The following is a 22,437-nucleotide window of genomic DNA, read 5'->3' as shown; positions in this document are numbered from 1 at the left end:
GTCTGCCCCCGGCCGCAGTTCCCCAGGCACGGCGCAGGACCCCGCCGCCACCTGCCCCAGCTCCCTCCCCCGGCCGCGCTGCCCCGTCCCTGCCTCAGGGGTACTTCTTTTTCTCTTTTCTTTTTTTAAACTTTCTTTTATTATCTATTTTATTTTTTGTAGTTTTTTTTTCTTTTTTTTTTTCCATCCTCTTAGCTGCTCAGAGGAGCGAGAGGTACAGGGTAGAGAGATGGGATTGCTCTCACGTTTCCAGGGCGTTTCGCGTTACCGGGCTGGCAGAGACCGTCTCCAGAGCGGGCTCTGCGTGGGGCTAAAAACCTTTGCTTTATTTTATACGACTCAGTGCAAAGGAGGGGAGGCTCCAGCTGAGGAGCTGCACGCAGGCTGGGGCTGGGTTCTCCCGCTTCACTCCGAGCCCCACCAGCGCCCTTCCTCTCCCTGGGCACAGCATTTCTGCTCTTCTATAGAGCCGCGCTCCCTCTCCGAGGCTCAGCGCTGAGCCCCGTGCCGCCGCTGGTAGGGCCGGGCCGATCCGCGGGGCGCGTCCTGCTCGGCCGGGCCGGGCAGAGCGAGACAGCACCCTTATAAGGAATGTAATGCGGAGCGCTAGGGAGAGGGCGGCCGGCGCAGCATTAGCACATTTTTGTCATTAAATGTTCTCGAGTTGTAACCGTTGTTTATATTTACGGGGCATTCCTGAACGCAAACCACATGCTCGAAGCATCTATAGATGAATCTGGAGGCAGCGGAAAGTCACACTGCCCCAGGACCGCTCTGGGGGACAAGGGCGGCTCGGGTCAAAATCGGATGAGTTTGTGCCACCGATTTAGAGAGAGAGAGAGAAAATCTCAGAAGTTAAAGACACCAGATGTCAAAAATTCTCAGGCAATTTTACGAATCTCGATCTTTTTTAATTTTCTTTTTTTAATTTTCTTTTTCTTTTTCTTGGTCTGAGCTCAACCTAGCAGTTTTGCTCACATTACTGTGGATGTTATTGTTTTTTTTTTCTTTCATCCTCACCTCCTGCCTAGAAATATTTCTGTACATATGCAGTATATTAACAGAAAGTCGAAATGACTCGTCCGTTTCATGAGATCTCTCCAAAACTCTCCACCAATTTCAATGCATTAAAATGTTTTTGCATAGAGAGGTCGTTGAAACTGCCATGTTTTCTGCAGACAATACAGACTTTGGCAAGTGGGTATTTTATGTTTGCATATTAGTATTTTTCATGTTGTCTTCAAATTATTTAGCATAACCAACTGAAAAATGCCTTCCTGCCCTGTGCATTTAAACTGTAGCCACAGTTACTCACTTCTGTAAGAAAAGCAAAATACAAGAGCTCTTTTCAAAAGCAAAGTGCTCATGTATGCAAACCAGAGAAGAGCTGATCTTAACTATAAAGAACTCCAAGGTGTATTTTAGCATGTTGCCTTCGATCTGTACAATCTTCGTATAATCACTTTTCTATCATGACTTTTTTACACTGTGTAAGCAGATATGTGTAACATTTCTATGTATGTATAATATCCTTTAAAATGTAGGCTTAAGGGGATTTAAGGTTATTAACAATGGTGTAGCTACAAAAATTTAGATAATAAATTATTTATGAAGCATTTGAAAATCATTTGTGACTACTTGCATTTGTTTTTTTGGCCAAGAGCAGAAGCCTGGCCCCGTTCCTTTTGAAGACAATGGCAAAGTTCCCACCTATACCCTAAGGATCTGTGAAGTCAGTCTGAATTTTTCCATGGACTTAGGATCAAGCCCATAGTATTAAGAAATGATTACTTCTCTGTCACAGAAATGCGCATTGCATTTGCTTAGATAAGTACATCTCGAGGATTTTTCCACCCCCATATTCTAGGATCTTAAATGAGGAAAGTCTTTAGTCAAAAATTCCTTGGAAGGAGTCCAGCTCTCCCTGGCCCACCAACCACACACCTCCATTTTGGGTCTTGCTCTAGGTCGCATTAAGAGCAGACAAAGGTCAGTGCTCTTTCTTGTAAAACTACTCTTCTTTTTGTCCCTGCTCCCCTCCTGACCTGCCTTCCCCCAAATCTTCCAGAAAATGTCCTCTTTTGTGTGACAGGGGAACAGGAGATGCTGGAAAAGGTGCCCTTGGGAACCAGAGGAAGCCAAAAGGCAGCACTGCACATGGTGATGACATGGAAGGAAAGACCCTCTCTTCCTACCATTCATTTCTAGCACTTACTCCATCCCTTTTCTCACTCCTCAGCCCACCTTTAATGAACATTTCCCAAGATGGGTGTTGTTATATGAATGGAAATGGTTTCACTGCTGTGTCCGCTAGCCACAGAAAACTCACCTTGTCACTCACCACCCACTGGAGTGAAAGGAACTCAGTTTATGACAAAAAACAAAACAAACAAACCAACCCAACCCCCCCCCCATCATCGACCAACTGCAAGCCATTATGCCCCCAGCGCTGCGTTTAAATGACGTTTTATTAAAATCATCCCACCCCCCCCCCAAAAAAAAAAAAAAAGCTTTTTGCTAACAAAAAAAAAAAAAACAAAAAACCCAAAAAAAAAAAACAGCTGGCCCTGGCCCTGATAGGATCACCTGCTACAAGAAAGATCCTTCAAGGACAACAGTGTCTACAGTCACACAGCCAGCACAGGGCAGAGGGCTCTACAGGGGTGACAGCCCTGTCAAGCAGCCTGGCTGCCCCTTAGTGCCCTGAGGACTCCTCACTCAGCTTGTTGAGCTGGGACCAGGGATAGGAAGGGGAGTCCTTCTCTGCACTTCCAGCTTGCCTTCAGTCTGCACTGCATACAGTTTGGCTGGACCCCAAAGCCCTCCTGGGAATCTTCAGATCACATCTGCGCTTGATTACAGCTGTTTGGAGCATCTGATTATGTCTATCTGTGGCATTATAAAGGAATCTCTGAGCCCTGTTTTGTTATGTCATGCAGAGATGAAATTGTGTCAGTGACTCAGCACTGCTGTACAGCCAGTGACCCAGCATGCAGCAGAGACAGAGGGTGTGGGAGCATCCAACGTGGAGCTGGGACAGGGCAATGTGGAACTGCAGTGGGTGGCTGAGTGTCATCCAGCACAGACCCACTCCCCCCAGCACTCACCGACATTTCTTCTGTGAAATCTGTTCCCATTCATGTGTATCAAGAGACACATTTGTGTAATTAATGTTTCCTCTTTTCTTGAAAATTCCTGCTCTCCAAGGAGTGAGTTATGTTGACTCTCGTGTCGGCCAGAAGAATTTCTGCAGCATTTGTGCATTTCTCCAACGCAGATTTGGAAACATGAGGCCACTGGTCCCAGTGCTCCCTGCTCAGGTGCAAACCACCAATGCAGTAGCTTCCAGCTGGAGCAGTGCTTGCTGCAGGGGGTGGGGTGGGCAGTGGGGATGGAAGGTAGAGACAGCTTAAAGTATCACGGCGTATATTTGTGCCATAATAGTAATTAATTTTGCCTTTTAACTTTGTGGAAACTATATCTAGACTAAGGGTACACTGGACCAAAAAGGCATTTGCTTCTTTGTGTACATGGAGTCCATTGACAGTGATATTTATCTAATCAATTTTCTTCTGTCATTTATAAATGAGTATGTTTTATTCAGTTAAAACAGGTGGCAGAAGACAGTGCTTCATTTTCACTCCCCGTGATTGCACTGAAACACTGGATTTGTCAAAACAGTGCTCTTTTACCAAGTCTGAGATCTAAATGAAAATGCTTTTAAAAGGGGGAGGCGGTGGAGTGATACTGGGTTGCTGGGATCCTGCAACCAACTCCCTACAATAGGTGAGTGTGCCAATTTGACTGCTATATGGGGAGCACCAGCAGGGAGAGCACCCAGAGTGACTGACAAGATGCTGGTCAGTCTGCTCACATGGCTTTGACTTACAGGTGTTCTACTGCCAAGCAATGTGAGGCAGGGAACTGGCTAACAAATGTTACAGCTGTCAATAACCTAATATTCACCTGAAATCATTTTCAGGCTCATTTGTAGATCAAATCTCCTGAGTAAATACACTTTATAAATTTCCTGATCATCTAGGAAAGACAAGTGAAACTATCACAAACGAATTTTATTGCGTTCTTGACCGAATCCAACCTCCACTACCTGTGTAGTGTGACCTCTTCCCTTAAGGCTGGCATTGCCTATCATGTTGCAGAATGTTCCTGTTGGTTGACCTGTTTTGTTGTCTCGCTGAAAAGCCATAAATCTACATTTTACCTTACACTGTTATCAGAATTCTCTCTCACAGTCCTGAGAGCCATCTAGGTGTTTGGTCTATGGATATAGGATATTTTACAGTTTTTTGTCTTTACTAAGGAAAAGATACACATCTTGATGTGTTCAATCCAAGACTAAATTTCCTCAAATACACCTTATGGTTTATGCAAGGTTTTGTATATAAATATCTCCCTCATTTCTGTTAAATTTCAGATTGCATCTGTTGATCTTTCCTTAAATTCCTCTAGTTTGTCTCTACTGTTCAGATAACACTGTCCTGAATTTAACGCAACATGGCAATGGAGTAGGATCACACGAGAGCTTTTGTTCCTCTACTCTATGACAGAAACAAATATATAGATCAGTTATCACGTGCTGGGCTGGCATAGCAATGTAGCAGAGGGGCATAATGCACCCAGCATTTACTAGCTCACCCTATTTTAACTATTTTTTTTTGTATTGTTTTGTTTGTTTGTTCTGTAGTTATATTTATTTCCATTTCTTCCTCAAACAATCTCAAGTAGTTCATTTCTACCCCCTTTTTAATTTTTCTAGACTCCTTTGCTTCATTCTCAGTTCAGCAATATTTCCCAGCCCTGAATCATTTGAAAGTGTCAGTGATATATATTGTATTCCCTCTTTTTGCTGTAGAAGAAGATGTCAAATACTGCTCTCACTTGATATTCTCCTTTTTTTTTTTTTTTTAATTTGGTACACTACCGTTAAACACGATGGTTTCTTTTAAGAGCCAATCAGGTACCTTTCTATCTTCATGCATGCTTTCAGGAATTTAAAATTAATTTCCAGGTAAGACTGCTGTATGAAACAATCTAATATAATCCACATATAGTTAGTACACCCCTTTCATCATCTACTTTTGTGAGTACATAGCAAAGTGAATGATTAATTTTTCATGTCAGGATTCTTTCTTGACAGCCTTCCTGCAATCAGTTTGCACATGCAAAATAGGTTTAATGCATATCTGAAATGATGAGTTTATTGCACATATGGTACAAAATAAGAACCTATTTTTAGCCTCAGGTGTGAGGAGCACTCAGGAAGGATGATGGCAGTGAAGGAATGTTCTCATGTGGGATAATTTACGAACTGCACATCTAGCCACTACTTTTTTTTTTTATTCCTCTGATGCACCTCGGACTCAGGAAAGGAGCATCCTGTTGGCTGAACAAATTGGTTTGACAGGGACCATTCCTTGTAACCATTTTTCCTAAGGGACCTCAGCATTTCCCCCTCACATGACTGATGGCATATTAGGGAGAAGACCTTTGGAGCTTCTAGGACATGTTTTGAGCTGTATTCTCACTTACACAGCCAGCAAGACAAGCTATAGGTGGAACATTGCTGCTGTGGTCAAAATTAAGAGGATGGAACAATGAAAATCATTTTCCATCCAAAATAAAGAATTATCAAATCAGTAAAGTTGCCAGAGAAAGAAAGGCAACAAATTTTCATAGAGATTTGTATTATTTTTTATAACTTGTTTTTGTGGTAAGAATCTCACTCCATTCCTCCCAGCATCGGTGATCTCTCTCTGAAATATACTCATCTGTCTGCATGGTGGTGATGGGTGGATGGTTGGACTAGACGATCTTATTTGTCTTTTCCAACTTTAACGGTTCTGTGATCTCAAAATGAAGTGGCTCTTTAGCATCTTGTTCAGAATAGGCTGGAAGAAGACCTCCATTCATCCTATAGGGGGGAAGTGGGCAACTTTCTCAGGAAAGGGGATCTCAAGTAAAAATAAAATTACACAAAAGGTTCTGTGTTGGTAGCATACAAGTGGAGCATTTCCTATTTAACCACACAACATAAAGACAGCAAAGAGTGGCCAGAGCAAGACTGGTGAGGTATTGGAACATGTTGCCCAAGGATGTGGTGGAGTCACTGTTCCTGAAAGTTTTCGAGAAAAAGGTAAGTATTGCATTGAGTGACATAGTTTAGTGGTATTGTTGGTGTTGGGTTGACAGTTAGACCAGATGACCTTAGTGGTCTTTCTGACCTTAATGATTCTATAATTCGATGATAAGACTCCCACCTGTTTCTCTCCTGCCTGCAAGGACTAACTTCAGAAGTACAGCTGGCACCATGTGAAATGCTTGAAGTTGAAGTGCTCAATGTGGCATTTTGGACAGCTCAAAAAACAATGGATGAAATCTGAGTACTTCAGTACCTATCAGAAGAAGAGTACCCCACCCTACTCCATCTGGGGTAACCAGAAATTGCAGGCTAGAGAAGTGCTGATGGTTGGATCTGGATGGAGCTCCTGGAAATCTGGAGGAAATCTAGAACATCTGGAGCAAAATAAATCTTTTATTGGGTTTACAGTTATGTTACAGAGAAGAGACATTAACTCAGATTAACATATTATAACAGGTTCTTTGCTCACGCCAAAAACTAGTGTCTTCTCTATTAACACCAACTCATCCTTCCTTTATTCTCTCACCACTCAAATGCAATTTCATTTCTTCAGCTGCTCTTAAAAGCAGCAATCTGCTTGCCATGGTTACAGGCCAGAGTGTTCAGTATCCCCCTTTCAGCGTCTCTTCACCTTTATGTAGCTGGCCTGCCTTCCTCCACATCTTGCTGGGAGGAGCTCCATGCCACCTAACATGGGACTTCAGACCCATTGCTACAAGCATGCTAACAAGGGCAAAACGGACCAGTCTCTATAATCCGTTTTTAGCACCGACACCTGCAGCTGTGGAGGTGCCCTCCAGTCTCCCATCTATAAGATGGTCCTGGTGGCCCACGCCCAGCCTCTTCCACACCAGGCTCCCAGGTGCCACTGCTCTCCGTTGTTTCTGGTTGCAGCTGGGAGCAGCGAGCTGTCCTCTGCTTCCTCACACTTAATGGAACGTGCTGGCCACTCGGCAGCTTTGGCATCGTCTCCTCCAGGACTCCTGTTGGTGTCACTGTGTTCTTTTTCCTGTTCACTTTCTTTAACAACTGCTTCCAAGGCACACAAAACAAAACAGCTCACACGGACGTGAAAAGCATTCATCAAAAACGCGTAATGCAAATATTTGTCCCTTCACCCACCTGCTCCCGCAAAGCACACCTTCTCCCAATCCACCCATTCCCCCGAACGTCACGATTCAATTAATTCCTCCACACTTCCCGTCCTCCCCTCCCACCTCCGCCTGCTCCGGCCGGCCCGCTCCCTCATTCCGCTCGGGGCTGCCCCGAGCCCGGCTCGGCGAGCTGGGCCCTAAGACACCTGGAAGCGTCACCGGCACCGGGGCCGACGGAGCGGCCACGCGCTGCGCTGCGCAGAGCGGGCCAGGCCCCGTCAGGTACCCGCGGACAGAGACCTCAGCCTCAGCCTGGGCCCGCGGCGCCACCTGCTGGCCCTTGGCCGGCGGTCGTACTGGAAATAAGAAAAGCTACCGTTCCCGTTCTCCTTGCCTATTAATAAAGACGGCCTTTTAGGATATAGCAATGCTTAATGAGACTTGAAGGTTTATTAAAGTGCGGTGTTAGGGGCAAAGCTCTCGGTGCCTGCACTGTTTAAATGCACCAGGGTGAGGGCTGCTCACAGCTGGCACGGCTCAGGTGGAGCTTTCACTTCACATCCTCCTCACCTGCGGCTGGTGACCCCACAGACTTCAGTGGGGTGACTCCTCGCTTAAACCACACTGACTAAATGCAGATTCTCTGTCCCACCAGGGAGTCCTAAGCCCATAAACAGAAGGAGCAGGGATTGCTGGGGAGTAAGGCCTGCTGCAGGCATGGAGGCAGTTATTACTGGAGAGGGCAGACACGACAGCAGCCTTGGCACAGCTAGGAATGAGGGCTCAGGAACTGTGGCAGTGCAGTGCAGACCACTGCAACAACATCAGCATCTCCTGCCTAGCTAGGCAGTGACACTTGGAGCTGTATTCTAAAGCAGTTTTTTCATAGGAAGGCAGGAATAGGCCCACTTTATTAGTTGTAGCACATACCCAGCCCAAGGTCCTGTTTTGGACACTGTCTCCATTGCAGGTGAGCAATACAAGAACCCTGTAGCATCAGTACCCTGCAACCACCTGCCTTATTCCTGCTAGCTAGGCAAGGGCTAGGGCTGAAGTCAAGGGATATGTTCTAATCCATTTTAGTAAACATGTACATGTGAAGAGCAATATTGCTATCCTGTTACAATCTGAGATTGATAGTCATGGTTTTAGCTTCTCCAGTTTACTTCTGAGAGCCTAAGGAACCTTTAGATCAGTCATTTGTCCACATTCTTCTCAACCTGCTTCACTAGCTTCGCAACCATGCAAATGCTTTGTCTTGCTCTTTAAAGTGCCAGGTTCTCATCCTATCACCCAGTTTCTGTCCAGTGGGTGATGGTTCACGTTGCACACTGTGGTCTTTAAAGCAGAAACAGATGCTGTTCGTGTATATTTCATTGAGCCGATCTGTTATGCAAGCCCAGGCAGTGACTGATAAAGCTTGCAAATTCCTTTGTCCATGGATTTGTGATGTGCCCTACATTCTACTGCCATGCTGGATAACACATCTCAGCTGTTCAGGTTAAAGCGGCTTCTGCTTGAACCTGGCAAATGTGACAACTGTGAAAATATTTCACATTATCTTTAGAAATCACGTGTTCTGTATTTCCAAATGAGCTAATGCAGCTATGGTTTAAATCTTTTAAAATAATCCATTACCTGTTTAACTGATTAGGTGTTGACACTGATTTCACTTGAGCATGTTGAGGGGGTCTTGTCAGACCTTGTTAAGCTAGAAATGCTTCTGCCACCTCTCATACATGACAGCAGCCTCATTTTCTAACTTAATAGCATTGGCTTTGTTAGGAGTGCATTTGCCATCATTCATCTGTCCAATCAGAGCTCTATTGCACTTGGCAGAAATTGTAGCAGGGAACATTTCTCCTCTTCTGTAGTGATATGTAGGTCAGTCTTATAACACAGTATTTAGCCTCCACTGGGACAGGTACAATGGCATAAAGCCAGCTGCTGCCATTTGCTTTTACAGGCCATTTGAGCAGAGCTAAGTTTGCTGTAGTCCAGCAATCAAGAAGTCTTAGGACCTTAGGTCCAGAGCCACTAGGGTGACAAGTTTTGCAGAGACCTTATGAGATCAACATTAGGTCCAGCACTGAAGATCTATAATTATTTTTTAACTCTCACACTGGTACCCCTGGCTTCCTCACCTTCACATGCTATTAGCCCACAGGAAAGAGTAGTCATGAAGCTATGCTACCATTCTCTTTCTGTACTCAGCCCTGGTGAGGCGCCACCTCGAGGACTGTGTCCAGTTTTGGGCCCCTCACTGCAAAAAAAGACATTGAGGCCCTGGAGCATGTTCAGAGGAGGGTGACGAAGCTGGTGAGGGGTCTGGAGCACAGGCCTTATGAGGAGCGGCTGAGGGAGCTGGGATTGTTCAGTCTGGAGAAGAGGAGGCTCAGGGGAGACTTTATCACTCTCTATAACTACCTGAGGGGAGGTTGTAGTGAGCTGGGGATCAGCCTCTTCTCTCTTGTAACTAGTGACAGGATGAGGGGGAATGGCTTCAAGTTGCACCAGGGGAGATTTAGGCTGGACATTAGGAAACACTACTTTTCTGAAAGAGTGGTCAGGCGCTGGAACGGGCTGCCCAGGGAGGTGGTGGAGTCACCGTCCCTGGAGGTGTTCAAGAAACGTTTAGATATAGCGTTGAGAGACATGGTTTGGTGGAGTTATTGGTGGATGGTTGGACTAGGTGATCTTGTAGGTCTTTTCCAACCTAGCTAATTCTATGATTCTATGATTCTCAAATATATGCCAGTACAGTCAATGTTAATGAATGACCAAATGCCATAATAAGCAATAACAGAAAGAACGGACTTCCTCTTCATGCTCAAAGTTTTTCTTAGTATCCATAAAAATAATGCTGGCTAATGAAATATATGTAAAAGCTCTTTGATAACTTTCTTAGAAAAGGGATTAGATATAACCAGTAAAATTATAGCAGTTAACAAGACACACATGCACACACATGTGCAGACACACATATACACATGCACAAAAAAACCCCAAACAAAACCAAACCAGGCAATACAGTCAAGGTGCAGTTTGAGGGGGTGGGGGTGTTGGCGGTGTAAGACTTTAGATCAGGCAGAACAGCTGAACATTCACAGTTCTCACTGGATTCAAATTAGAGCAGGTAAGACTCTAAATTGGGAGGAGCTGTTGACTCCTTCAGGGATAGAGAGGCCTTGCAGAGAGATCTTGACAAACTGGAAGGCTGGGCAATCACCAACCACTTGAAGTTTACCTAGAGCCAGTGTCAGATTCTGCATCTGGAATGGGGCACGCTAGGTATGTGTACAGAATAGGGGATGGGAGGCTGGAGAGCAGCCCCACAGAAAGGAATCTGGGGGCTTTGGTTTGCAGCAAGTTGAACAAGAGTCAGTAGCGTGCCCTGCTAGCCCAAAGGGCCAGTCATGCCCTGGAGTGCACCAGGCCCTGCACTGCCACTGGGCGAGAGAAGGGGTTGTCCTGCTCCAGCAACTGCATACCTTTGAAGTCTGAACAGGGGTACAGAGCTAAGTAATTGCACTCTCCCTTCCAGTAGTTCATGTTATTCTTTCTATTGTGTGACCAACAGTTTTGTATCTTCATTAAAGCTGGGAGGATAAGTCTCTCTAGAGCTGATGTCTGTGTTACATCATGCATTTGTGAGTGAAGCATTTCACTAGGAAATGGAGTGAGCTTTGTAATTCAATGCCATTCTAAATCCAAGATGGATGTGTCAGGTGACAACGTTATTGACAGGAGCGTGGAGATGAGAGGGAGACATGTACCTAAGACATGTAACCCTGGAACATCTAAACCCTGCTGCAGTATAAATATTTCTATTACTCTGATTACTTAAAAAAAAAAAAAAAAAAACACAAGTCTAGATCATTTGAACTAGATCCTGACAGTCTGGATCACGGATGTATTTAAGTCCCAGAAAAAAAGTCCAAGTTGCCTGCTTTTTAGCACCACAGGGCCCCCAGGGCACGTCTGTGCTTTTCTCCGAAGCACCCTGTCAGGCTCTGAATATGCCAATAGAGCAGAAAAAGGGCAAGGAGAAGAACATACAGGAGCAAAGGGCAAGCTAAGATTTTGCTCCTCCCAGGTGAGAGTTCTGCCTCTAGGGCAGGGCTACCTTTGCTCTTACTGTCCTTCCTTGCCTTGTGACTTTTGCATTCCCGCTTATGCAACAAACCAGTTTCAACAGTTGTGAGGAATGTGTCATCAGTACGGATGTTTGATAAAGTGGAATTAGGTTCTGGGATTGCACTCACACCTCTTCCTCTTGGTAATGTCCTGGGAATGTTTTGCTCTCTATACCTACACCCTAAAGTTAAAATCCAGCATGTTATCTGTTGTGGGTTTTTTTTTGGTGCTGACACCCTCTTCGCCCATAACCTCAGTAAAGAATTCTGTTTTCCAGGTGAATTAATGCACCTGATGTCCTGAAGCCGGAAGGGCTGTCTGAGATTTTCTCCCATGCATCTAGCATGTTTCACAGTTTGGCTGTTGACTCTTCCCACTGAACGCAACAACTGTATGGATTGTCATTCAGAGACTCCTATAAACTGTAGTTTTGGTCTCTCTGAGTCACTTAAATACACTGGATCATCCTGCTGGAGCTGATGTGGCCTATAGTTAAGTGCTACTGTGCCTATATACTGTGCCTATGGTTTAGTTTACCTCCATTAGGATCAACTACTGCCTTGCTTTTTCCCTGGACATCAGTGCTCGACCAGTCCGAGTAAAGATGTTTCAAATTGCTTATGGACTCTAGCTCCCTACAGTAATTCTAAATCATGGCCCAAATTTGCCATGAATTCACATTTGTATTACTGCTGTCTTCGGTGACATTACGCTATGGTATTTTCATGAGAAGTATATGAAAATGTTTTCTTTAGGTCAAGGGCTAAAGGTCTGGAAACTCATCCTCTCAGAAATATCTTTATAAATCCTATACGATGAAAAGCCTTTCAGAAATATGAGTCCCATACAAAGAAGATAAAAGTTTGCCAGACAATGTTTTTCTCATTTTCAGGTGACTATGACCAATGAATAGTAAAGAGGCAGGATAGCCTTGTGATTAACACTCAGCAGACCTTGTTCACTTCCCAGATCTGTCTCTTATTTCCATACCTCTCAGATCATCCAAAGGAAGTAAGTGAATGTGTCTGCATTGTGCTGATCTGTGCAACAGCCTTTTTGTCTGAGAGCTCTCGATGGCTGCTGGACATCTAGAAATCCAGTAGATTCCTAGTGGAATCCAGATAGACCAGCAGGCTATCTTTAAAATTAGTATAGTCCTATCCAAAGTGACAGACTTGACAGGTCTGTGTTTCTTGTCTGACCACACATTTTACAATATGAAAATAGGTAAAATAGAAACAACAATCCTTTTTTTGTATCTTCTATTCAGGTTATGTGCTCTGTCTCCTAGAGGGTAACTACATGCTACACCTACTATGTAGAACTCTGATCCCATTTGGGACCTCTAGATGGTACTGTAATATAATAATAAAATAAAACAACAGATGGGTACTTATAAAAAAAAAAGAATGCCAATTTGCAGGGAAATGCTACAAAATAGAATAACTGGGTTAGCAAAATTCCAGCTTCCATAGCTGAACTGTATGATACATATGATGTATCTGCAATGAACATGTGCAGCCAGAAGGAATTTTGCTCAGCGGACTTATCTGGTGAAAAGACTAAACTACTGCTAACCTTTTCATGTTTTACAAATCCACCTTCTGTACCCATCATTAAATATCTTCCAGGTAAAAAACAGCCAAGCATAGAAAAAGGCTTCATGTTATAGAAGCCAATGCATGTCCAATGAGAGAGACAAAAGTCAATTTCCCCGCTGCATTGCTATGGGTTTTCTCTGGCAGCCCCTTTGAACAAAAGTAACTCTCAGCAGGAAGCTATCACACCCTCCTCCAGAGTTCCTGAAGAAGGAATGTCAGAGATTCAAAATCCCTGAAAAGTGAACACCCCTGCCAAGAGAAGGCTTTGAAGTGACACTAAACATATATTTATAATTACAGATGGGGCAGTATAGTGTGCACAAGGAATAAAGACATGCAGTGTGTCCTACAGGCATGGCAGGAGAGGTGACATGCATCATGAAGCCTTGTTCAACTGCTCACTGGGGCTGAGGAAACCTGAGGCTGATGTTTCCTATCATTTTTCATGTCACAGTGCAATCCTTTTGCATTGTGCACACTTCTCATGCACTATTGATATCCCTTAAATACGTGACATAACTCTTCAGCCTACCTCAAAAAGATAAAATAACCTTGTTCACATATCCAACAAGGATGCCAGAAAGGATGCAGGGTAGATTTTTAAGTAGCTCAGCTCTGCGTTCTCCATGTGAGAGGCCTGAACTCAGGCAAATAAGCCTCTGGAGGCTCACTTGGAAAGAGTCAGAGTCTTGCTGCCATTTGCCTGGGAGGCTTGGACAGAACAGCAAAGCCAAAAACAGCCAGAATGTGTACATTTCTATTTAGAGATCCAGTTGTCTCCATCTCTTTGTGTGTGTGCACATATGCATGAAAGAGTGATTATGATCTCAGAAAGAAAGCAGTTTATTAAAGCAGTTGGTTGTTTTTCTAGTGGAAAACCTCATGTGTATGCACATTTCTATGCTTATAAACATACATATTTGTACACAGAGATTTTCTATGTAACAAAGTCCGCAGCACTTACTCCCTTATTCAGGAAGGTGCATGAGTGCTATTTTTAATTGCACATGAGGCCTGAGCTGGTGTCACTGGAGAGCTGGAGACCCCCAGACTCTGCTGAGAACAGCAGTTTACATCTACTACAACTGTGGCACTTGGCTCCAAACATGCTGGTGTGTATCTCCCCAATTTACAAGTTCAAAGATAATTTGAAAACACATGGAAATGACTTTCCAGACAACAACTTTTTCCATCCCACCAGGTAGCCACAAGAAAAAAGACCGAGTTAGATTTTCTTGCCAAAGTGAGCCTTGGATATACTTTCATGAGTTAACATTCCTGTAGGTTGCATTAAAATCACGGCATTCAACCCACTATTTTATATGCCTTTGGTACTCACAGTGATTTTCCTTTCCTAGGAATGGAAAATGTTGCAAAAACTGAGTTTTACCTTTAGCAGGTGACATACTTCATTCTTTAAACCATGTTTTCCCAAAGTGCTTTATATTCTGAAAGAAAGCAGACACACAATGCCTTAAAATAATGCATTTCCTGTGTGAATCTGATTATAGAATCACATCATGGATGAAGCATCCATCTGAACTGCACATCAAGCACTGATAAACAATAGATGGCAAGAATCTTTTACATTCTGCTACTTCTTGTTTGTATTTCATACATTCCTCTCCACCCGTAGACTTTAATTGACATTGCTCTTTGTATATTGCCTGCCAGTTTTGATCAAGCCCTTATAAAGAAGGATGCATGTTTTAACTACCACAGCACAAGTAATTTGAATCAAATACAGGTTTGCATTAAAGGTTTGTTGTATTATTCAAAGCTAAACTTATTCTAAATCTTCAGGACTGCCATTATAAGGTGCGATGCCACATCCTGGTTAGAATAGAGATTGAATCTGTCTGAAACCATCCTCTGTCTAGCAATGCTTTCCTCTCCTCCCCATGTATTTGGAATGTGTTTGTTTTATTTTAGGGCTCATTCAGGCTATGATATTTTCTACTCAATTCATTATAGTCATATATGACCCACTCCCAACAAAATCAGGGCCAAACATGAACCTTTTCCTCACTTTCCTCTCCTTACTCAGCAGCCACTCTGAGCATATTTACACCATCTTCCAAGTGGTTTTCAGGCAGAGTTTCTGATCAGATAAGTAGCCCATCTACATGGTTTATTCTCAGGGGAAGTTAGGGTTTGTGAGCTACTAGCTTATACTCTCATGTGGAACTAATAAACTTTCTCCTGAAAATAATACCCAGTTCTCCCCTAAACATCAGCTAAACATAACCTAATTTACAGCATGGATTAGCTCTGCATACTCAAGGGAGACTGGTCATCTCCAAGACTTTTTGGAAATGTTATGCAGTAGACAATGGATTGACAAAGAAAATGAGTGTTCCCCAAAGTCAACCCGCTTGTACCTGTCTAGGGGACAGAATCTGAAAGCACCTGAGTGCATGCTCCGTACAGCAATTGTATGGATATGAAGGTGAGTCTCAGAAGCAGTGTGAAATTTAGATTTCGTGGGACTGCACAGCTAATGCATTGAGCACATATAGCCCCTGTAGGCAAACAGCTGATTGAGAGACTATAAGGCATGGGCAAGAATGTTCTCTAAGTTTCCATACACAAACCTTTTTCACAACACACCGCAATAAAGTAGAGCATGGAAGTAAGTCTACATTGCTCTGCACCCTAGCTATGTTTACGTCAGAATCCCTCTGGGAAAGTCTGGATAGCTCCCTTAGTACTCCTCTCCAAAGGATATCTGTACATGCTATTTACACAAAATTTTTCATCAGGGAAGTTTTACTACATCTGGGAGAGCTAGGCAATTCAAGAAACAGCCAGAATGTGTACAGAATAGATACAGTGAGTAGATCCTTCCACTTGAGGAAATAAGGGTTACGGTTTGCCTAAGGGAAGTCATCAAAGTACCACTTCAGGTCTTTGGCAGAGGCAAAACACAAATGTTTGATACAGCTGTTTCGTAAGTCTTAACTGTACCGTATCTGAATGCGTAACACATTGCAACTCAGACTCACCACCAGCTAGTGAGACAGCGCAGAACGGGCAGAACCTAGATGCTTAGCCCTTTAGAGCAAGTGTATGTACAAATATACCTGGAGAGTTTTCCCAGTCAGTTTCTGCGGTGAAAATATCCGTATAAAAATTTCTCTCTTACAAGTAGTTTACCACACATGACCAATCTGCCATCCTTTCTTCAAGTATGTGTCTTTTATTTTCATATCCAATGTACTGGACAAGCCTTAATGAGGGAAAACTATCTCTCTGCAAAAAAAAATATATACAAAATTAATTTATAACACATTTCTTTAAATCCTCTGATGAGATGCCATGGTTGCATTTTTGTTGCTGACTGTTAACTGCACAGTAGCTTTTAAATATCCTTATCACATACATGAACCATATCGTTTAGATGAGTTACAAATGTGGAACAAGCTATGATTAATTATGAAATGGTTTACAAGAAATAGTCAGAGGCTATAAAACCACAGACCAAAGAGTGCTGGGGAACAACTGTGGTGGGTGTGGGCTACCACAAATTAGCAGTTTTTTAGCCTTCTCATTTACTGGTGAAGCTAGAACAATTTCTAATGAATTTAGCATTTCTTGCAACTGTTTAGTGAAACATGAGCTGGTCTTAAAGGTATTTTTTTCTTCAGCTTCACTTTGCATGTAATTTCTCACTATATAATCATATTTTTAAAAGAAAATTAAAATTGAAAACTTTCATCAAATGTTGTTCTTCATACTATACTGGCATTGCATTCATCAATTTTGAAAAACATCTAATTCCAATTTGAAATACTCTCAGCTAACTTCTATTGAAATAAGCTATCTAATATCATCAACCACAAATCTAATAAAACTGCTTTCAAAAAATTTGAAGTAAAAATCATATATGCAAAGATTTGCTCTGGTGACATGCACTGCAATGCTACAAAATCTAACGTAGCTGATGATGGCATGATGCAGAAATAATGATGTGAGATTACTGAGTTACTTTGCTCTTTAGATAATTTGGTTTCATCACATACTGTGTCACTTCTGTTGTTCAGACCAATATACCCACAATACTGTGCCTTCAGTTGGTGAATACTAGAAGGCTGTTATATTATCAGCTTAGCTGTGGGCTGCTTCCACCTTTTCTCTCACCCTTGCTAAGTGTTCCACCTACCTCACTGCATCTGTTAGTGGTTTTGCATCATGTAGTGCTTCTGATAGTTCACTGATCCAACAGAAAATGACTCTGTAGGAAAAAAATAGTGATTTTTCTGTTGAGTACATCTTCATGATCAGTAAAACTAATGAAAAAAAAGAAAGTGGAAGAGGAATAGAGAAGCAGCCTGTAAGTAAATGATCACAGGGTGATTCTGGAACTGACTTCTTGTAGTACATCCTTGAAAGTGAATAAAACTACATCTAGCTTAGCTTAGAGTCTGGCTTATATGTGTATAAATGAAATGCTTTCTCTGCATAATTCCTATAATCACATTTCCTCATGAGGTTCCTGCTTCATTTTGGCTAATATCTAAATCATCTCCCTTTTTATTTTTTCCCCCAAAATCCCTGCTCTTCTGTGTTGGATGTCTGTGCATCTCGTTACTGGCTGTATTACTCTAATATGAAAATGCTGCATTCCCATAAGTAAAACTAGAGGAGTGATTTATGCATTTTTCTGCATGAAAAGGCCCCTTGTGTGCTCCACATGTAAAGGCAGAACAAAGCAGATTCCTACGAACATTTGTTTTCCTTTTAGCAGTTATTGCCATAAAAAGAGGTCAGAATGAAATGAAACAACCTAATGTTTTGTCCCTTGTCCAGCTCTGGTGCCTGATCTGGTTTCAGCTGAAGTAATTATGGGTCTCTCTCTGAATACATGAGAATGGACTCTGGCCTCTAAAGGATTACAGCTAGCTTGGTGGTTCCCACAACTTCGGACCAACTGGTCACAGTCCACCAAACCAGCAGTGTGTACGCTTTACTTCTTAATATGTTCTGCAGCCCCAGGTGCAGAACACTCTCAATGGCCTCATGGACCACCCAGGGATTCTGCACTGCAGCAGTGGAGCCACTGAAATAAGTAACTCAACAATCACACCCCATAATAAATAGATATCCTTGGCCAAGAGTTCAAGCCCAGCTGAGTTAGTCAGATCTGCTCATCTTTAGGCATTTGGGGAGCAGTCTGAGGGGAGCCATGGCTGGCTTCATTGTCTGGTTTTGTTCCTAGCTGTAAAGAGAAGCCAGAAGGAAAATAGTTTTCTAAATAGCATTCTATGATTTTGAAAAAGTAAAATGACAGTTTAGAATCCATTAGTTGAGTGCTGGCACTGTGCACTTGAATTGTAAAGAAGAGCAAGAGACTGAATAAAACTTCTGTTGAAATTCTCAATTTTGTCGCAGAACAGTCATCATTGAGAGCATCTTCCTGTCACACGGGGGTGCCCCAAGATTGTCTGAAGAGTCTCCGTGTCAGTTATCCTTTGCACTTTCTGAACTCTTCACTGCTCAGCATTGACAGGAACAGAGGCGCTACTTGGAGTGTTTGTTAGAAAGGGAGACAACTTGTCCACTGCTGACTTATTTCAGCTAACAGTCTGTGTGACTTGAGAACAGCTACATTCAGTCCCACCACAGACAAATGCACATAGTTAAGACCAAAGACAATGAACTCCAATTAATTCTTAAGAGTTAAGATAGGTTTATACTAGTCTTCTCCTCTGTACATCTACCCGCCTCTGGATAACAGAATTTGTGGGCTCAGTGTTGCATCTGACCATCATTTTTAAAACACTCCAGTGTACCCGTCTTCCATGAGGGCATATAATCTTTTCTAGATGCCCTTTGTGTTTTTGCCATCTACTTTTTCAGCAAATAGGTTAGATGTGTTTTGTGGGGGGAAAAAAAGGGACTTCCTTCATTTGGCTTTATATTTGGCAAATTTTCATTGGGTGTCTTCATGTCCCTGTAATGCTAGAAGTGATGAATGCATAACATTTTTCACTTTCTCCACGCCCTCCACCATTTTATAGTCTTTAATGCAAACTGAAGTCTTTTCAGCTTATCCTTAAAAAGAAGCCATTTCCCACATCTTATCAGCCTTTTTACTCTCTCTCTGCCTTTTTTGGCTGAACTACATTCTTTTTTTATTTGGTATGAGAAATTGTCAGAAATGCATGCAGTATTTGAGATGCAGGTGAATCACGAATTCAAACCCATATATAACAATATATTGTTCTCTCTGCATTCTTTTCCTAATAACTCAGTTCCTAGTTTGGGTTTTATTTGACATAAAAATGTCTCTTTCTTCTGCTAAAGTTGATGGTGAAAGCTCTGATATGATTTCCATGAAGGCAGGTTCAAACCACTGTTCCAGCGTTCATCCAGTAGCCCTGTACTAATCTCCTGAGTTATCAGACCACCTATCAGGATGCTACAACTGTTCAGCCTTTAGTTCATCTGAAGAGTAGGTTAGCATGGATTCCGTGGCAGATCAATGACTCTAGGCTTCTCTTAAGAGAAAGGGAATAATTTATCATTACTAATTGTTTGTTTTCAGTATCAATCTTCTTACCTCCTCTTGACATGCAGCTGTACTTATGAGGAAGTACTCCCAGAAATATCCCCAGTAAAATACAGATCATTTCCAGAGAGACCTGAGCATGTTGCGCGTTATAATTTTTGGTCCTTCTGATGAGGTGGAATTCTGTTTTTGCTGTGTTTTGACTGCATTCTGACCAATTAAAAAACTGTCAGTAGATGTTACTGTAATCCTTACACATAACATTATAGGAAAAGCAGGAAGGTTAGACTACTCACCCTGTTTTCCACTGTCAGGTGTAATTGCCCACTGCAACAATCTCTTGAAATGTGAAATAGCTGAACTCCCAAGTCTGACACTCACATGTTGGCATGAGAATTGCAGTGTTTCTCATCACACCAGAAACAAATGAGAAAACCTTCACTCAGACACATTCTTATGTCTCAGAAAACACAAGAATTAAAAAGAACAGACTTATCTGTTTGTTTAGCATCCAAAACAGGTGTGTGTTGGAGCCTGGGATCCCTATGAAGGTGTTGCTGGGAATGGCATGCTAGCTCTGCTGAAGCCAGAGTTCTCAGCAGCCTCAGTATGAACATGGTTTTACCCAAGGGCTTTACTGGCTAAGCAACTGTTACTATATTTATGTAGAGTTAGAAGATATATGATGTCAAGTGCCAAGATTTTCAGGTAATTTCTCCTTAACATCTGCACAGAAGTGTGTAGGAAATGTCACAACTGAGACACGAATCTTTGATGCATTTCAGTTAGATACTTTATATATGAAAGCAGAAGAGAAAATGAATTATTTTCTTCTAGGTCCTAACTTTGTTCCCCAGAGATGTAGGTTTCAAGGGCATTGATTCTATGAGCAAAATTACTCACATGCGTATATCTTCACAGGATCAGCACCTAAATTTACATGTTTCTTCTTGCAGAGCAATTATTTTTCACATTTTCCTTAAACAATATTAACTCCCAATTCAATTAACATCACCACTACTTTCTCTTGACAATTTCATGGGTAGTCTATAGGGATCCCATTAAAATGTCATTATATTGCTACTGTGCTGTAAGACTTTAGTGGGAAAACAATTTCAGTGCAAGTCTACATAGATCTTGTTATAAATCCGTTAGAGTGTGAGATGCAAATGGCATCAATTATTTCTGTGTGAGCCTGTGGATTCCCAATCCTTATGTCATGATATGAAAAGTTAAAAAGAAAAACTATCACAGCATGCATATATGGAGACACTAGGGTGATGTGAGAATAAAGGGAGAAAGGGAAACAGAGGAAGGACTAAAGCACAGTGATGTGGGACAACAAATAGAATTCATGGGTCGTATACTATGGTCATCGTGTGAGCTCGCTTACCCCAGTCTAAGAGCCTGCCATATGTACAGCCCTCTGAACCCATATCCAGAGGGTATACCTAACTAGATCATAATGATTGGGGTGTTTTTAGATCTCTACAGGAAAAGAATTCTTTCTTGCAATACATATTTAGGGCAGAATGCAGTTTTCCATATCTGAAATTTGCAGCACCCCATGCAGCACATAAATACCCCTTGTATCTATGGTGAGTCTAATTATGTCTGTACATTTCATCTGTGTAATTCTCCAGAAATAATTAGAAGAGAAGGATCACCAAGTCCAGGGAGTGCTAAGACAGCTCCAAAGCTGCCTTAATATCAGACCAGTCAGTCACACAGACAGCAAACCTGTGAAAGGGAGCTCAGATGCAGATGGCATGTGCCCTGCAGAGCGTATCTGCCATCAGCCCCATCAGCACGAATACAGGGTACATTTTGCTCGTTGGACACTGCCTGCCTAAAAGTTGTCTGGATGGTCATTTTGTTGGCAAGGGGTAGCAAAGCCCACAGTGTTCATGTCTGCCCTAAAACTTATCATTTCCATGTGTGAGAGAGAAAGCCACAGAGTCTCTGTGACTGAGTCTGGGAGATTTGATCATTCAGTGCTGGGTGAACGCAGTGAGATAGCACCAATGACAAGAGTTTGGTGAGGTTATTTAAGGAGAAGAGTACTCATCATGGGAACAAACAGAAACAATATGAGAACATGGAAGATTAGGCTGAGTATGGTATCTGAAGTGTATCTTTCCATGCTATGACAAGGATAGATTTTGTGTGTGTGTGTGCAGAGCCTGCATCCCCATATCTTTGTGGAGAAGAAAAAATGTTAAATGTAGCATTCTCAAAAAAGTGTTCCAGCCTTTGGGACAATCTCTGTGGACTTTCGTCATTGCAAACTCATCTAGCCAACTCTATGCTACAGAAAAATATTAATTTTGCTAATGCTGTCAATGAATGTTACCTACTTTGCTGCTATAAGGAGTGTAATCTATCTGAAAGGACAGATTTGTATGATAGGATAGGTAGTCTCCTCAAGTCCCCATCACAAATGAATGCTTTTTCAGAAAACATCAACATTGTCAGCATCACATTTGACCAGTCCAAGACACAGCAAGGGCCTCCATTCACGTCCAGGAACCCATGATTAGGGGAGAAATTGCATTTCCTTTTTTGTCTTTTATTTCATTTTCTTCTTCTTCTGCATTTTTTCTCCCCCTTCTCCTTTTTCTTCTTCTTCATCATCTTCTTTCCCAAATTCATTACAGGTCTGACTATTCCTAACTCTGGCCTCCTGTGGATAAAATGAGTTCTAGAAAACCCTTCAGAAAAGCAGGACTCCTGAATGGCAATATGCTGGGAAATGTTTTGGATTTAGTAACTACTCTGGGGTAGCTGATCTGACCATATTACATGTGTTTTTTTATCTGCCAGCTGAAAACACACTCATACACGTTCCCGGGTTTCGGCACCACTTGAAAACACATTCACTCACACGTTCCCGGGTTTCGGCACCACTTGAAAACACACTCATACACGTTCCCG

At 42.4% G+C, this 22,437-nt stretch overlaps 1 long non-coding RNA gene across 1 annotated transcript in view; it reads right to left on the bottom strand.

The window, feature by feature from the left end:
• LOC110397009 overlaps positions 6,550 to 22,437 on the bottom strand; it is a 32,916-nt gene continuing 17,028 nt past the window's right edge. Inside the window, exons 2-5 of the long non-coding RNA XR_002437460.1 lie at positions 17,155 to 17,226; positions 16,076 to 16,244; positions 14,383 to 14,440; positions 6,550 to 7,189 (exon numbers count right to left, since the gene is read on the bottom strand). This is a non-coding gene — a long non-coding RNA (uncharacterized LOC110397009). The remainder of the gene's footprint in view (positions 7,190 to 14,382; positions 14,441 to 16,075; positions 16,245 to 17,154; positions 17,227 to 22,437) is intronic.

Source organism: Numida meleagris, chromosome 3 (genome assembly GCF_002078875.1).
Source record: "Numida meleagris isolate 19003 breed g44 Domestic line chromosome 3, NumMel1.0, whole genome shotgun sequence".
NCBI lineage: Eukaryota > Metazoa > Chordata > Aves > Galliformes > Numididae > Numida > Numida meleagris.
The sequence above is the reverse complement of the archived record's forward strand: the minus strand, read 5'-3'. Positions and strand labels throughout refer to the sequence as shown.